The sequence below is a fragment of the Pan paniscus genome, chromosome 14 (genome assembly GCF_029289425.2).
Source record: "Pan paniscus chromosome 14, NHGRI_mPanPan1-v2.0_pri, whole genome shotgun sequence".
Lineage (NCBI taxonomy): Eukaryota > Metazoa > Chordata > Mammalia > Primates > Hominidae > Pan > Pan paniscus.
In genome coordinates, this window is record NC_073263.2 from 11236799 (window position 1) to 11258246 (window position 21448).

Consider the following 21448-nt stretch of genomic DNA (forward strand, 5'->3'; position numbering starts at 1 on the left):
AAAAAAGTACAGCAAATATGTGTTATATATACTGTAAATAAACTATCAAAATCTTCAGTAATTATATTTAATGTACTGTTCATAAAATATCAAAAATTACACCAAATGTATATTATACACTCTAAATAAATATCAAAAATGACAATAAATATATATTACACTCTATGTAAAATATCAAAAACTACACCAAATATATATTATATAATTTACATAAAATATCAAAAGTACACCAAATATATATTATATACTGTACATAAAATATCAAATAGTACAGTAAATATATTTCATATATTGTACATATAATATTAACTAAAAGTACACCAAATACATTTTACATACTGTAAATACAATATCAAAAATTACAGTAAGTATATATTATCTACTGTACATAAATTATCAAAAAGTACAGTAAATATATTTCATATATTGTACATATAATATTAACTAAAAGTACACCAAATACATTTTACATACTGTAAATAAAATATCAAAAATTACAGTAAGTATATATTATCTACTGTACATAAAATATCAAAAAGTACACCAAATATGTGTTATATATACTGTAAATAAACTATGAAAATCCTCAGTAATTATATTTAATATACTGTTCATAAAATATCAAAAATTACACCAAATGTATACTATACACTCTAAATAAAATATCAAAAAGGACAGTAAATATATATTACACTGTATGTAAAATATCAAAAACTACACCAAATATATATTATATAATTTACATAAAATATCAAAAGTACACCAAATATATATTATATACTGTACATAAAATATCAAAAAGTACAGTAAATATACTTCATATATTGTACATATAATATTAACTAAAACTACACCAAATACATTTTACATACTGTAAATAAAATATCAAAAATTACAGTAAGTATATATTATCTACTGTACATAAAATATCAAATAGTACACCAAATATGTGTTATATATAGTGTAAATAAACTATCAAAATATTCAGTAATTACATGTAATATACTGTTCATAAAATATCAAAAATTACACCAAATGTATATTACACACTTTAAATAAAATATCAAAAAGGACAGTAAATATATATTACACTCTATGTAAAATATGAAAAAATACACCAAATATATATTATTTAATTTACATAAAATATCAAAAGTACACCAAATATATATTATATACTGTACATAAAATATCAAAAAGTACAGTAAATATATTTCATATATTGTACATATAATATTAACTAAAACTACACCAAATACATTTTACATACTGTAAATAAAATATCAAATGTTACAGTAAGTATATATTATCTACTGTACATAAAATATCAAAAAGTACACCAAATATGTGTTATATATACTGTAAATAAACTATCAAAATCTTCAGTAATTATATTTAATATACTGCACATAAAATATCAAAAATTACACCAAATGTATATTATACACTCTAAATATAATATCAAAAAGGACAGTAAATATATATTACACTCTATGTAAAATATCAAAAACTACACCAAATATATATTATATAATTTTCATAAAATATCAAAATTACACCAAATATATATTATATACTGTACATAAAATATCAAAAAGTACAGTAAATATATTTCATATATTGTACATATAATATTAACTAAAACTACACCAAATACATTTTACATACTGTAAATAAAATATCAAAAATTACAGTAAGTATATATTATCTACTGTACATTAAATATCAAAATGTACACCAAATATGTGTTATATATACTGTAAATAAACTAACAAAATCTTCAGTAATTATATGTAATATACTGTACATAAAATATCAAAAATTACAACAAATGTATATTATACACTCTAAATAAAATATCAAAAATGACAATAAAGATATATTACACTCTATGTAAAATATCAAAAACTACACCAAATATATATTATATAATTTACATAAAATATCAAAAGTACACCAAATATATATTATATACTGTTCATTAAATATCAAAAAGTACGGTAAATATATTTCATATATTGTACATATAATATTAACTAAAAGTACACCAAATACATTTTACATACTGTAAATAAAATATCAAAAATTACAGTAAGTATATATTATCTACTGTACATAAAATATCAAAAAGTACACCAAATATGTGTTATATATACTGTAAATAAACTATCAAAATCTTCAGTAATTATATTTAATATACTGTACATAAAATATCAAAAATTACACCAAATGTATATTATACACTCTAAATAAAATATCAAAAGGGACAGTAAATATATATTACACTCTATGTAAAATATCAAAAACTACACCAATTATATATTCTATAATTTACATAAAATATCAAAAGTGCACCAAATATATATTATATACTGTACATTCAATATCAAAAAGTACAGTAAATATATTTCATATATTGTACATATAATATTAACTAAAAGTACAACAAATACATTTTACATACTGTAAATAAATTATAAAAAATTACAGTAAGTATATATTATCTACTGTACATAAAATATCAAAAAGTACACCAAATATGTGTTATATGTACTGTAAATAAACTATCAAAACCTTCAGTAATTATATTTAATATACTGTTCACTAAATATCAAAAATTACACCAAATGTATATTATACACCATAAATAAAATATCAAAAAGGATAGTAAATATATATTACACTCTATGCAAAATATCAAAAACTACACCAAGTATAAATTATATAATTTACATAAAATATCAAAAGTACACCAAATATATATTATATACTGTACATAAAATATCAAAAAGTACAGTAAATATATTTCATATATTGTACATATAATATTAACTAAAAGTACACCAAATACATTTTACATACTGTAAATAAAATATCAAAAACTACAGTAAGTATATATTATCTACTGTACATAAAATATCAAAAAGTACACCAAATATGTGTTATATATACTGTAAATAAATTATCAAAATCTTCAGTAATTATATTTAATATACTGTACATAAAAAAACAAAAATTACACCAAATGTATATTATACACTCAAAATAAAATATCAAAAATGACAGTAAATATATATTACACTCTTTGTAAATTATCAAAAATTACAGCAAATATATATTATATAATTTACATAAAATATCAAAAGTACACCAAATATATATTATATACTGTACATAAAATATCAAAAATTACAGTAAATATATTTCATATATTGTACATATAATATTAACTAAAAGTACACCAAATGGATTTTACATACTGTAAATAAAATATAAAAAATTACAGTAAGTATATATTATCTACTGTACATAAAATATCAAAAACTACACCAAATATGTGTTATATATACTGTAAATCAACTATCAAAATCTTCAGTAATTATATTTAATATACTGTTAATAAAATATTAAAAATTACACCAAATGTATATTATACACTGTAAATAAAATACCAAAAAGGACAGTAAATATATATTACACTCTATGTAAAATATCAAAAACTACACCAAGTATATATTATATAATTTACATAAAATATCAAACGTACACCAAATATATATTATATACTGTACATAAAATATCAAAAAGTACAGTAAATATATTTCATATATTGTACATATAATATTAAGTAAAAGTACACCAAATACATTTTACACACTGTAAATAAAATATCAAAAATTACAGTAAGTATATATTATCTACTGTACATAAAATATCAAATAATACAGTAAATATATTTCATATATTGTACATATAATAGTAACTAAAAGTACAACAAATACATTTTACATACTGTAAATAAAATATAAAAAATTACAGTAAGTATATATTATCTACTGTACATAAAATATCAAAAAGTACACCAAATATGTGTTATATATACTGTAAATAAACTATCAAAATCTTCAGTAATTATATTTAATATACTGTTCATAAAATATCAAAAATTACACCAAATGTATATTATACATTCTAAATAAAATATCAAAAAGGACAGTAAATATATATTACACTCTATGTAAAATATCAAAAACTACAACAATTATATATTATATAATTTACATAAAATATAAAAAGTACACCAAATATATATTATATACTGTACATAAAATATCAAAAAGTACAGTAAATATATTTCATATATTGTACATATAATATTAACTAAAAGTACACCAAATACACTTTACATACTGTAAATAAAATATAAAAAATTTCAGTAAGTATATATTATCTACTGTACATAAAATATCAAAAAGTACACCAAATATGTGTTATATATACTGTAAATAAACTATCAAAATCTTCAGTAATTATATTTAATATACTGTACATAAAATATCAAAAATTACACCAAATATATATTATACACTCTAAATAAAATATCAAAAAGGACAGTAAATATATATTACACACTATGTAAAATATCAAAAACTACACCAAATATATATTATATAATTTACATAAAATATCAAAATTACACCAAGTATATATTATATACTGTACATAAAATATCAAAAAGTACAGTAAATATATTTCATATATTGTACATATAATATTAACTAAAAGTACACCAAATACATTTTACATACTGTAAATAAAATATCAAAAATTACAGTAAGTACATATTATCTACTGTACATAAAATATCAAAAAGTACCCCAAATATGTGTTATATATACTGTAAATAAACTATCAAAATCTTCAGTAATTATATTTAATATACTGTTCATAAAATATCAAAAATTACACCAAATGTATATTATACACTCTAAACAAAATATCAAAAATGACAGTAAATACATATTACACTCTATGTAAAATATAAAAAACTACACCAAATATATATTATATAAATTACATAAAATATCAAAAGTACACCAATATATATTATATAATGTACATAAAATATCAAAAAGTACAGTAAATATATTTCATATATTTTACATATAATATTAACTAAAAGTACACCAAATACATTTTACATACTCTAAATAAAATATCAAAAATTACAGTAAGTATATATTATCTACTGTACATAAAATATCAAAAAGTACACCAAATATGTGTTATATATACTGTAAATAAACTATCAAAATCTTCAGTAATTATATTTAATATACTGTACATAAAATATCAAAAATTACACCAAATGTATATTATACACTCTAAATAAAATATCAAAAAGGACAGTAAATATATATTACACTCTATGTAAAATATCAAAAACTACACCAAATATATATTATATAATTTACATAAAATATCAAAAGTACCCAAAATATATATTATATACTGTACATAAAATATCAAGAAGTACAGTAAATATATTTCATATATTGTACATATAATATTACCGAAAAGTACAACAAATACATTTTACATACTGTAAATAAAATACAAAAAATTACAGTAAGTATATATTATCTACTGTACATAAACTATAAAAAAGTACACCAAATATGTGTTATATATACTGTAAATAAACTATCAAAATCTTCAGTAATTATATTTAATATACTGTACATAAAATATCAAAAATTACACCAAATGTACATTATACACACTAAATAAAATATCAAAAATGACAGTAAATATATATTACACTCTATGTAAAATTTCAAAAACTACACCAAATATATATTATATAATTTACATAAAATATCAAAAGTACACCAAATATATATTATATACTGTACATAAAATATCAAAAAGGACAGTAAATATATTTCATATACTGTACATATAATATTAATTAAAAGTCCAACAAATACATTTTACATACTGTAAATAAAATATCAAAAATTACAGTCAGTATATATTATCTACTGTACATAAAATATCAAATAGTACAGTAAATATATTTCATATATTGTACATATAATATTAACTAAAAGTACACCAAATACATTTTACATACTGTAAATAAAATATAAAAATTACAGTAACTATATATTATTTACTGTACATAAAATATCAAAAAGTACACCAAATATGTGTTATATATACTGTAAATAAACTATGAAAATCCTCAGTAATTATATTTAATATACTGTTCATAAAATATCAAAAATTACACCAATTGTATACTATACACTCTAAATAAAATATCAATAAGGACAATAAATATATATTACACTGTATGTAAAATATCAAAAACTACACCAAATATATATTATATAATTTACATAAAATATCAAAAGTACACCAAATATATATTATATACTGTACATAAAATATCAAAAAGTACAGTAAATATACTTCATATATTGTACGTATAATATTAACTAAAACTACACCAAATACATTTTACATACTGTAAATAAAATATCAAAAATTACAGTAAGTATATATTATCTAGTGTACATAAAATATCAAATAGTACACCAAATATGTGTTATATATAGTGTAAATAAACTATCAAAATATTCAGTAATTACATGTAATATACTGTTCATAAAATATCAAAAATTACACCAAATGTATATTACACACTCTAAATAAAATATCAAATAGGACAGTAAATATATATTACACTCTATGTAAAATATCAAAAAATACACCAAATATATATTATTTAATTTACATAAAATATCAAAAGTACACCAAATATATATTATATACTGTACATAAAATATCAAAAAGTACAGTAAATATATTTCATATATTGTACATATAATATTAACTAAAACTACACCAAATACATTTTACATACTGTAAATAAAATATCAAATGTTACAGTAAGTATATAATATCTACTGTACATAAAATATCAAAAAGTACACCAAATATGTGTTATATATACTGTAAATAAACTATCAAAATCTTCAGTAATTATATTTAATATACTGCACGTAAAATATCAAAAATTACACCAAATGTATATTATACACTGTAAATATAATATCAAAAAGGACAGTAAATATATATTACATTCTATGTAAAATATCAAATACTACACCAAATATATATTATATAATTTTCATAAAATATCAAAATTACACCAAATATATATTATATACTGTACATAAAGTATCAAAAAGTACAGTAAATATATTTCATATATTGTACTTATAATATTAACTAAAACTACACCAAATACATTTTACATACTGTAAATAAAATATCAAAAATTACAGTAAGTATATATTATCTACTGTACATTAAATATCAAAATGTACACCAAAAATGTGTTATATATACTGTAAATAAACTAACAAAATCTTCAGTAATTATATGTAATATACTGTACATAAAATATCAAAAATTACAACAAATGTATATTATATACTCTAAATAAAATATCAAAAATGACAGTAAAGATATATTACACTCTATGTAAAATATAAAATCTACACCAAATATATATTATATAATTTACATAAAATATCAAAAGAACACCAAATATATATTATATACTGTTCATTAAATATCAAAAAGTACAGTAAATATATTTCATATATTGTACATATAATATTAACTAAAAGTACACCAAATACATTTTACATACTGTAAATAAAATATCAAAAATTACAGTAAGTATATATTATCTACTGTACATAAAATATCAAAAAGTACACCAAATATGTGTTATATATACTGTAAATAATCTATCAAAATCTTCAGTAATTATATTTAATATACTGTACATAAAATATCAAAAATTACACCAAATGTATATTATACACTCTAAATAAAATATCAAAAGGGACAGTAAATATATATTACACTCTATGTAAAATATCAAAAACTACACCAATTATATATTATATAATTTACATAAAATATCAAAAGTACACCAAATATATATTATATACTGTACATTAAATATCAAAAAGTACAGTAAATATATTTCATATATTGTACATATAATATTAACTAAATGTACAACAAATACATTTTACATACTGTAAATAAATTATAAAAAATTACAGTAAGTATATATTATCTACTGTACATAAAATATCATAAAGTACACCAAATATGTGTTATATGTACTGTAAATAAACTATCAAAACCTTCAGTAATTATATTTAATATACTGTTCACTAAATATCAAAAATTACACCAAATGTATATTATACACTCTAAATAAAATATCAAAAAGGACAGTAAATATATATTACACTCTATGTAAAATATCAAAAACTACACCAAGTATAAATTATATAATTTACATAAAATATCAAAAGTACACCAAATATATATTATATACTGTATATAAAATATCAAAAAGTACAGTAAATATATTTCATATATTGTACATATAATATTAACTAAAAGTACACCAAATACATTTTACATACTGTAAATAAAATATCAAAAACTACAGTAAGTATATATTATCTACTGTACATAAAATATCAAAAACTACACCAAATATGTGTTATATATACTGTAAATAAATTATCAAAATCTTCAGTAATTATATTTAATATACTGTACATAAAAAAACAAAAATTATACCAAATGTATATTATACACACAAAATAAAATATCAAAAATGACAGTAAATATATATTACACTCTTTGTAAATTATCAAAAATTACACCAAATATATATTATATAATTTACATAAAATATCAAAAGTACACCAAATATATATTATATACTGTACATAAAATATCAAATATTACAGTAAATATATTTCATATATTGTACATATAATATTAACTAAAAGTACACCAAATGGATTTTACATACTGTAAATAAAATATAAAAAATTACAGTAAGTATATATTATCTACTGTACATAAAATATCAAAAACTACACCAAATATGTGTTATATATACTGTAAATCAACTATCAAAATCTTCAGTAAATATATTTAATATACTGTTCATAAAATATTAAAAATTACACCAAATGTATATTATACACTGTAAATAAAATATCAAAAAGGACAGTAAATATATATTACACTCTATGTAAAATATCAAAAACTACACCAAGTATATATTATATAATTTACATAAAATATCAAACGTACACCATATATATATTATATACTGTACATAAAATATCAAAAAGTACAGTAAATATATTTCATATATTGTACATATAATATTAAGTAAAAGTACACCAAATACATTTTACACACTGTAAATAAAATATCAAAAATTACAGTAAGTATATATTATCTACTGTACATAAAATATCAAATAATACAGTAAATATATTTCATATATTGTACATATAATAGTAACTAAAAGTACAACAAATACATTTTACATACTGTAAATAAAATATGAAAAATTACAGTAAGTATATATTATCTACTGTACATAAAATATCAAAAAGTACACCAAATATATATTATTTAATTTACATAAAATATCAAAAGTACACCAAATATATATTATGTACTGTACATAAAATATCAAAAAGTACAGTAAATGTATTTCATATATTGTACATATAATATTAACTAAAACTACACCAAATACATTTTACATACTGTAAATAAAATATCAAAAATTACAGTAAGTATATATTATCTACTGTACATAAAATATCAAAAAGTACACCAAATATGTGTTATATATACTGTAAATAAACTATCAAAATCTTCAGTAATTATATTTAATATACTGCACATAAAATATCAAAAATTACACCAAATGTATATTATACACTCTAAATAAAACATCAAAAAGGACAGTAAATATATATTACACTCTATGTAAAATATCAAAAACTACACCAAATATATATTATATAATTTATATAAAATATCAAAATTACACCAAATATATATTATATACTGTACATAAAATATCAAAAAGTACAGTAAATATATTTCATGTATTGTACATATAATATTAACTAAAACTACAGCAAATACATTTTGCATACTGAAAATAATATATCAAAAATTAGAGTAAGTATATATTATCTACTGTACATAAAATATCAAAAAGTACACCAAATATGTGTTATATATACTGTAAATAAACTATCAAAATCTTCAGTAATTATATTTAATATACTGTACATAAAATATCAAAAATTACAACAAATGTATATTATACACTCTAAATAAAATATCAAAAAGGACAGTAAATATATATTACACTCTATGTAAAATATCAAAAACTACACCAAATATATATTATAAAATTTACATAAAATATCAAAAGTACCCCAAATATATATTATATACTGTACATAAAATATCAAGAAGTACAGTAAATATATTTCATATATTGTACATATAATATTACCGAAAAGTACAACAAATACATTTTACATACTGTAAATAAAATACAAAAAATTACAGTAAGTATATATTATCTACTGTACCTAAACTATAAAAAAGTACAGCAAATATGTGTTATATATACTGTAAATAAACTATCAAAATCTTCAGTAATTATATTTAATGTACTGTTCATAAAATATCAAAAATTACACCAAATGTATATTATACACTCTAAATAAATATCAAAAATGACAATAAATATATATTACACTCTATGTAAAATATCAAAAACTACACCAAATATATATTATATAATTTACATAAAATATCAAAAGTACACCAAATATATATTATATACTGTACATAAAATATCAAATAGTACAGTAAATATATTTCATATATTGTACATATAATATTAACTAAAAGTACACCAAATACATTTTACATACTGTAAATACAATATCAAAAATTACAGTAAGTATATATTATCTACTGTACATAAATTATCAAAAAGTACAGTAAATATATTTCATATATTGTACATATAATATTAACTAAAAGTACACCAAATACATTTTACATACTGTAAATAAAATATCAAAAATTACAGTAAGTATATATTATCTACTGTACATAAAATATCAAAAAGTACACCAAATATGTGTTATATATACTGTAAATAAACTATGAAAATCCTCAGTAATTATATTTAATATACTGTTCATAAAATATCAAAAATTACACCAAATGTATACTATACACTCTAAATAAAATATCAAAAAGGACAGTAAATATATATTACACTGTATGTAAAATATCAAAAACTACACCAAATATATATTATATAATTTACATAAAATATCAAAAGTACACCAAATATATATTATATACTGTACATAAAATATCAAAAAGTACAGTAAATATACTTCATATATTGTACATATAATATTAACTAAAACTACACCAAATACATTTTACATACTGTAAATAAAATATCAAAAATTACAGTAAGTATATATTATCTACTGTACATAAAATATCAAATAGTACACCAAATATGTGTTATATATAGTGTAAATAAACTATCAAAATATTCAGTAATTACATGTAATATACTGTTCATAAAATATCAAAAATTACACCAAATGTATATTACACACTTTAAATAAAATATCAAAAAGGACAGTAAATATATATTACACTCTATGTAAAATATGAAAAAATACACCAAATATATATTATTTAATTTACATAAAATATCAAAAGTACACCAAATATATATTATATACTGTACATAAAATATCAAAAAGTACAGTAAATATATTTCATATATTGTACATATAATATTAACTAAAACTACACCAAATACATTTTACATACTGTAAATAAAATATCAAATGTTACAGTAAGTATATATTATCTACTGTACATAAAATATCAAAAAGTACACCAAATATGTGTTATATATACTGTAAATAAACTATCAAAATCTTCAGTAATTATATTTAATATACTGCACATAAAATATCAAAAATTACACCAAATGTATATTATACACTCTAAATATAATATCAAAAAGGACAGTAAATATATATTACACTCTATGTAAAATATCAAAAACTACACCAAATATATATTATATAATTTTCATAAAATATCAAAATTACACCAAATATATATTATATACTGTACATAAAATATCAAAAAGTACAGTAAATATATTTCATATATTGTACATATAATATTAACTAAAACTACACCAAATACATTTTACATACTGTAAATAAAATATCAAAAATTACAGTAAGTATATATTATCTACTGTACATTAAATATCAAAATGTACACCAAATATGTGTTATATATACTGTAAATAAACTAACAAAATCTTCAGTAATTATATGTAATATACTGTACATAAAATATCAAAAATTACAACAAATGTATATTATACACTCTAAATAAAATATCAAAAATGACAATAAAGATATATTACACTCTATGTAAAATATCAAAAACTACACCAAATATATATTATATAATTTACATAAAATATCAAAAGTACACCAAATATATATTATATACTGTTCATTAAATATCAAAAAGTACGGTAAATATATTTCATATATTGTACATATAATATTAACTAAAAGTACACCAAATACATTTTACATACTGTAAATAAAATATCAAAAATTACAGTAAGTATATATTATCTACTGTACATAAAATATCAAAAAGTACACCAAATATGTGTTATATATACTGTAAATAAACTATCAAAATCTTCAGTAATTATATTTAATATACTGTACATAAAATATCAAAAATTACACCAAATGTATATTATACACTCTAAATAAAATATCAAAAGGGACAGTAAATATATATTACACTCTATGTAAAATATCAAAAACTACACCAATTATATATTCTATAATTTACATAAAATATCAAAAGTGCACCAAATATATATTATATACTGTACATTCAATATCAAAAAGTACAGTAAATATATTTCATATATTGTACATATAATATTAACTAAAAGTACAACAAATACATTTTACATACTGTAAATAAATTATAAAAAATTACAGTAAGTATATATTATCTACTGTACATAAAATATCAAAAAGTACACCAAATATGTGTTATATGTACTGTAAATAAACTATCAAAACCTTCAGTAATTATATTTAATATACTGTTCACTAAATATCAAAAATTACACCAAATGTATATTATACACCATAAATAAAATATCAAAAAGGATAGTAAATATATATTACACTCTATGCAAAATATCAAAAACTACACCAAGTATAAATTATATAATTTACATAAAATATCAAAAGTACACCAAATATATATTATATACTGTACATAAAATATCAAAAAGTACAGTAAATATATTTCATATATTGTACATATAATATTAACTAAAAGTACACCAAATACATTTTACATACTGTAAATAAAATATCAAAAACTACAGTAAGTATATATTATCTACTGTACATAAAATATCAAAAAGTACACCAAATATGTGTTATATATACTGTAAATAAATTATCAAAATCTTCAGTAATTATATTTAATATACTGTACATAAAAAAACAAAAATTACACCAAATGTATATTATACACTCAAAATAAAATATCAAAAATGACAGTAAATATATATTACACTCTTTGTAAATTATCAAAAATTACAGCAAATATATATTATATAATTTACATAAAATATCAAAAGTACACCAAATATATATTATATACTGTACATAAAATATCAAAAATTACAGTAAATATATTTCATATATTGTACATATAATATTAACTAAAAGTACACCAAATGGATTTTACATACTGTAAATAAAATATAAAAAATTACAGTAAGTATATATTATCTACTGTACATAAAATATCAAAAACTACACCAAATATGTGTTATATATACTGTAAATCAACTATCAAAATCTTCAGTAATTATATTTAATATACTGTTAATAAAATATTAAAAATTACACCAAATGTATATTATACACTGTAAATAAAATACCAAAAAGGACAGTAAATATATATTACACTCTATGTAAAATATCAAAAACTACACCAAGTATATATTATATAATTTACATAAAATATCAAACGTACACCAAATATATATTATATACTGTACATAAAATATCAAAAAGTACAGTAAATATATTTCATATATTGTACATATAATATTAAGTAAAAGTACACCAAATACATTTTACACACTGTAAATAAAATATCAAAAATTACAGTAAGTATATATTATCTACTGTACATAAAATATCAAATAATACAGTAAATATATTTCATATATTGTACATATAATAGTAACTAAAAGTACAACAAATACATTTTACATACTGTAAATAAAATATAAAAAATTACAGTAAGTATATATTATCTACTGTACATAAAATATCAAAAAGTACACCAAATATGTGTTATATATACTGTAAATAAACTATCAAAATCTTCAGTAATTATATTTAATATACTGTTCATAAAATATCAAAAATTACACCAAATGTATATTATACATTCTAAATAAAATATCAAAAAGGACAGTAAATATATATTACACTCTATGTAAAATATCAAAAACTACAACAATTATATATTATATAATTTACATAAAATATAAAAAGTACACCAAATATATATTATATACTGTACATAAAATATCAAAAAGTACAGTAAATATATTTCATATATTGTACATATAATATTAACTAAAAGTACACCAAATACACTTTACATACTGTAAATAAAATATAAAAAATTTCAGTAAGTATATATTATCTACTGTACATAAAATATCAAAAAGTACACCAAATATGTGTTATATATACTGTAAATAAACTATCAAAATCTTCAGTAATTATATTTAATATACTGTACATAAAATATCAAAAATTACACCAAATATATATTATACACTCTAAATAAAATATCAAAAAGGACAGTAAATATATATTACACACTATGTAAAATATCAAAAACTACACCAAATATATATTATATAATTTACATAAAATATCAAAATTACACCAAGTATATATTATATACTGTACATAAAATATCAAAAAGTACAGTAAATATATTTCATATATTGTACATATAATATTAACTAAAAGTACACCAAATACATTTTACATACTGTAAATAAAATATCAAAAATTACAGTAAGTACATATTATCTACTGTACATAAAATATCAAAAAGTACCCCAAATATGTGTTATATATACTGTAAATAAACTATCAAAATCTTCAGTAATTATATTTAATATACTGTTCATAAAATATCAAAAATTACACCAAATGTATATTATACACTCTAAACAAAATATCAAAAATGACAGTAAATACATATTACACTCTATGTAAAATATAAAAAACTACACCAAATATATATTATATAAATTACATAAAATATCAAAAGTACACCAATATATATTATATAATGTACATAAAATATCAAAAAGTACAGTAAATATATTTCATATATTTTACATATAATATTAACTAAAAGTACACCAAATACATTTTACATACTCTAAATAAAATATCAAAAATTACAGTAAGTATATATTATCTACTGTACATAAAATATCAAAAAGTACACCAAATATGTGTTATATATACTGTAAATAAACTATCAAAATCTTCAGTAATTATATTTAATATACTGTACATAAAATATCAAAAATTACACCAAATGTATATTATACACTCTAAATAAAATATCAAAAAGGACAGTAAATATATATTACACTCTATGTAAAATATCAAAAACTACACCAAATATATATTATAAAATTTACATAAAATATCAAAAGTACCCCAAATATATATTATATACTGTACATAAAATATCAAGAAGTACAGTAAATATATTTCATATATTGTACATATAATATTACCGAAAAGTACAACAAATACATTTTACATACTGTAAATAAAATACAAAAAATTACAGTAAGTATATATTATCTACTGTACATAAACTATAAAAAAGTACACCAAATATGTGTTATATATACTGTAAATAAACTATCAAAATCTTCAGTAATTATATTTAATATACTGTACATAAAATATCAAAAATTACACCAAATGTACATTATACACACTAAATAAAATATCAAAAATGACAGTAAATATATATTACACTCTATGTAAAATTTCAAAAACTACACCAAATATATATTATATAATTTACATAAAATATCAAAAGTACACCAAATATATATTATATACTGTACATAAAATATCAAAAAGGACAGTAAATATATTTCATATACTGTACATATAATATTAATTAAAAGTCCAACAAATACATTTTACATACTGTAAATAAAATATCAAAAATTACAGTCAGTATATATTATCTACTGTACATAAAATATCAAATAGTACAGTAAATATATTTCATATATTGTACATATAATATTAACTAAAAGTACACCAAATACATTTTACATACTGTAAATAAAATATAAAAATTACAGTAACTATATATTATTTACTGTACATAAAATATCAAAAAGTACACCAAATATGTGTTATATATACTGTAAATAAACTATGAAAATCCTCAGTAATTATATTTAATATACTGTTCATAAAATATCAAAAATTACACCAATTGTATACTATACACTCTAAATAAAATATCAATAAAGACAATAAATATATATTACACTGTATGTAAAATATCAAAAACTACACCAAATATATATTATATAATTTACATAAAATATCAAAAGTACACAAAATATATATTATATACTGTACATAAAATATCAAAAAGTACAGTAAATATACTTCATATATTGTACGTATAATATTAACTAAAACTACACCAAATACATTTTACATACTGTAAATAAAATATCAAAAATTACAGTAAGTATATATTATCTAGTGTACATAAAATATCAAATAGTACACCAAATATGTGTTATATATAGTGTAAATAAACTATCAAAATATTCAGTAATTACATGTAATATACTGTTCATAAAATATCAAAAATTACACCAAATGTATATTACACACTCTAAATAAAATATCAAATAGGACAGTAAATATATATTACACTCTATGTAAAATATCAAAAAATACACCAAATATATATTATTTAATTTACATAAAATATCAAAAGTACACCAAATATATATTATATACTGTACATAAAATATCAAAAAGTACAGTAAATATATTTCATATATTGTACATATAATATTAACTAAAACTACACCAAATACATTTTACATACTGTAAATAAAATATCAAATGTTACAGTAAGTATATAATATCTACTGTACATAAAATATCAAAAAGTACACCAAATATGTGTTATATATACTGTAAATAAACTATCAAAATCTTCAGTAATTATATTTAATATACTGCACGTAAAATATCAAAAATTACACCAAATGTATATTATACACTGTAAATATAATATCAAAAAGGACAGTAAATATATATTACATTCTATGTAAAATATCAAATACTACACCAAATATATATTATATAATTTTCATAAAATATCAAAATTACACCAAATATATATTATATACTGTACATAAAGTATCAAAAAGTACAGTAAATATATTTCATATATTGTACTTATAATATTAACTAAAACTACACCAAATACATTTTACATACTGTAAATAAAATATCAAAAATTACAGTAAGTATATATTATCTACTGTACATTAAATATCAAAATGTACACCAAAAATGTGTTATATATACTGTAAATAAACTAACAAAATCTTCAGTAATTATATGTAATATACTGTACATAAAATATCAAAAATTACAACAAATGTATATTATATACTCTAAATAAAATATCAAAAATGACAGTAAAGATATATTACACTCTATGTAAAATATAAAATCTACACCAAATATATATTATATAATTTACATAAAATATCAAAAGAACACCAAATATATATTATATACTGTTCATTAAATATCAAAAAGTACAGTAAATATATTTCATATATTGTACATATAATATTAACTAAAAGTACACCAAATACATTTTACATACTGTAAATAAAATATCAAAAATTACAGTAAGTATATATTATCTACTGTACATAAAATATCAAAAAGTACACCAAATATGTGTTATATATACTGTAAATAATCTATCAAAATCTTCAGTAATTATATTTAATATACTGTACATAAAATATCAAAAATTACACCAAATGTATATTATACACTCTAAATAAAATATCAAAAGGGACAGTAAATATATATTACACTCTATGTAAAATATCAAAAACTACACCAATTATATATTATATAATTTACATAAAATATCAAAAGTACACCAAATATATATTATATACTGTACATTAAATATCAAAAAGTACAGTAAATATATTTCATATATTGTACATATAATATTAACTAAATGTACAACAAATACATTTTACATACTGTAAATAAATTATAAAAAATTACAGTAAGTATATATTATCTACTGTACATAAAATATCATAAAGTACACCAAATATGTGTTATATGTACTGTAAATAAACTATCAAAACCTTCAGTAATTATATTTAATATACTGTTCACTAAATATCAAAAATTACACCAAATGTATATTATACACTCTAAATAAAATATCAAAAAGGACAGTAAATATATATTACACTCTATGTAAAATATCAAAAACTACACCAAGTATAAATTATATAATTTACATAAAATATCAAAAGTACACCAAATATATATTATATACTGTATATAAAATATCAAAAAGTACAGTAAATATATTTCATATATTGTACATATAATATTAACTAAAAGTACACCAAATACATTTTACATACTGTAAATAAAATATCAAAAACTACAGTAAGTATATATTATCTACTGTACATAAAATATCAAAAACTACACCAAATATGTGTTATATATACTGTAAATAAATTATCAAAATCTTCAGTAATTATATTTAATATACTGTACATAAAAAAACAAAAATTATACCAAATGTATATTATACACACAAAATAAAATATCAAAAATGACAGTAAATATATATTACACTCTTTGTAAATTATCAAAAATTACACCAAATATATATTATATAATTTACATAAAATATCAAAAGTACACCAAATATATATTATATACTGTACATAAAATATCAAATATTACAGTAAATATATTTCATATATTGTACATATAATATTAACTAAAAGTACACCAAATGGATTTTACATACTGTAAATAAAATATAAAAAATTACAGTAAGTATATATTATCTACTGTACATAAAATATCAAAAACTACACCAAATATGTGTTATATATACTGTAAATCAACTATCAAAATCTTCAGTAAATATATTTAATATACTGTTCATAAAATATTAAAAATTACACCAAATGTATATTATACACTGTAAATAAAATATCAAAAAGGACAGTAAATATATATTACACTCTATGTAAAATATCAAAAACTACACCAAGTATATATTATATAATTTACATAAAATATCAAACGTACACCATATATATATTATATACTGTACATAAAATATCAAAAAGTACAGTAAATATATTTCATATATTGTACATATAATATTAAGTAAAAGTACACCAAATACATTTTACACACTGTAAATAAAATATCAAAAATTACAGTAAGTATATATTATCTACTGTACATAAAATATCAAATAATACAGTAAATATATTTCATATATTGTACATATAATAGTAACTAAAAGTACAACAAATACATTTTACATACTGTAAATAAAATATGAAAAATTACAGTAAGTATATATTATCTACTGTACATAAAATATCAAAAAGTACACCAAATATGTGTTATATATACTGTAAATAAACTATCAAAATCTTCAGTAATTATATTTAATATACTGTTCATAAAATATCAAAAATTACACCAAATGTATATTATACATTCTAAATAAAATATCAAAAAGGACAGTAAATATATATTACACTCTATGTAAAATATCAAAAACTACAACAATTATATATTATATAATTTACATAAAATAAAAAAGTACACCAAATATATATTATATACTGTACATAAAATATCAAAAAGTACAGTAAATATATTTCATATATTGTACATATAATATTAACTAAAATTACACCAAATACACTTTACATACTGTAAATAAAATATAAAAAATTACAGTAAGTATATATTATCTACTGTACATAAAATATCAAAAAGTACACCAAATATGTGTTATATATACTGTAAATAAACTATCAAAATCTTCAGTAATTATATTTAATATACTGTACATAAAATATCAAAAATTACACCAAATGTATATTATACACTCTAAATAAAATATCAAAAAGGACAGTAAATATATATTACACACTATGTAAAATATCAAAAACTACACCAAATATATATTATATAATTTACATAAAATATCAAAATTACACCAAGTATATATTATATACTGTACATAAAATATCAAAAAGTACAGTAAATATATTTCATATATTGTACATATAATATTAACTAAAAGTACACCAAATACATTTTACATACTGTAAATAAAATATCAAAAATTACAGTAAGTACATATTATCTACTGTACATAAAATATCAAAAAGTACCCCAAATATGTGTTATATATACTGTAAATAAACTATCAAAATCTTCAGTAATTATATTTAATATACTGTACATAAAATATCAAAAATTACACCAAATGTACATTATACACTCTAAATAAAATATCAAAAATGACAGTAAATATATATTACACTCTATGTAAAATTTCAAAAACTACACCAAATATATATTATATAATTTACATAAAATATCAAAAGTACACCAAATATATATTATATACTGTACATAAAATATCAAAAGGTACAGTAAATATATTTCATATACTGTACATATAATATTAATTAAATTCCACCAAATACATTTTACATACTGTAAATAAAATATCAAAAATTACAGTAAGTATATATTATCTACTGTACATAAAATATCAAATAGTACAGTAAATATATTTCATATATTGTACATATAATATTAACTAAAAGTACACCAAATACATTTTACATACTGTAAATAAAATATAAAAATTACAGTAAGTATATATTATCTACTGTACATAAAATATCAAAAAGTACACCAAATATGTGTTATATATACTGTAAATAAACTATGAAAATCCTCAGTAATTATATTTAATATACTGTTCATAAAATATCAAAAATTACACCAAATGTATATTATACACTCTAAATAAAATATCAAAAAGGACAGTAAATATATATTACACTCTATGTAAAATATCAAAAATTACACCAAATATATATTATATAATTTACATAAAATATCAAAAGTACACCAAATACATATTATATACTCTACATAAAATATCAAAAAGTACAGTAAATATATTTCATATATTGTACATATAATATTAACTAAAATTACACCAAATACATTTTACATACTGTAAATAAAATATCAAAAATTACAGTAAGTATATTTTATCTACTGTACATAAAATATCAAAAACTACACCAAATATGTGTTATATATACTGTAAATCAACTATCAAAATCTTCAGTAATTATATTTAATATACTCTTCATAAAATATTAAAAATTATACCAAATGTATACTATACACTG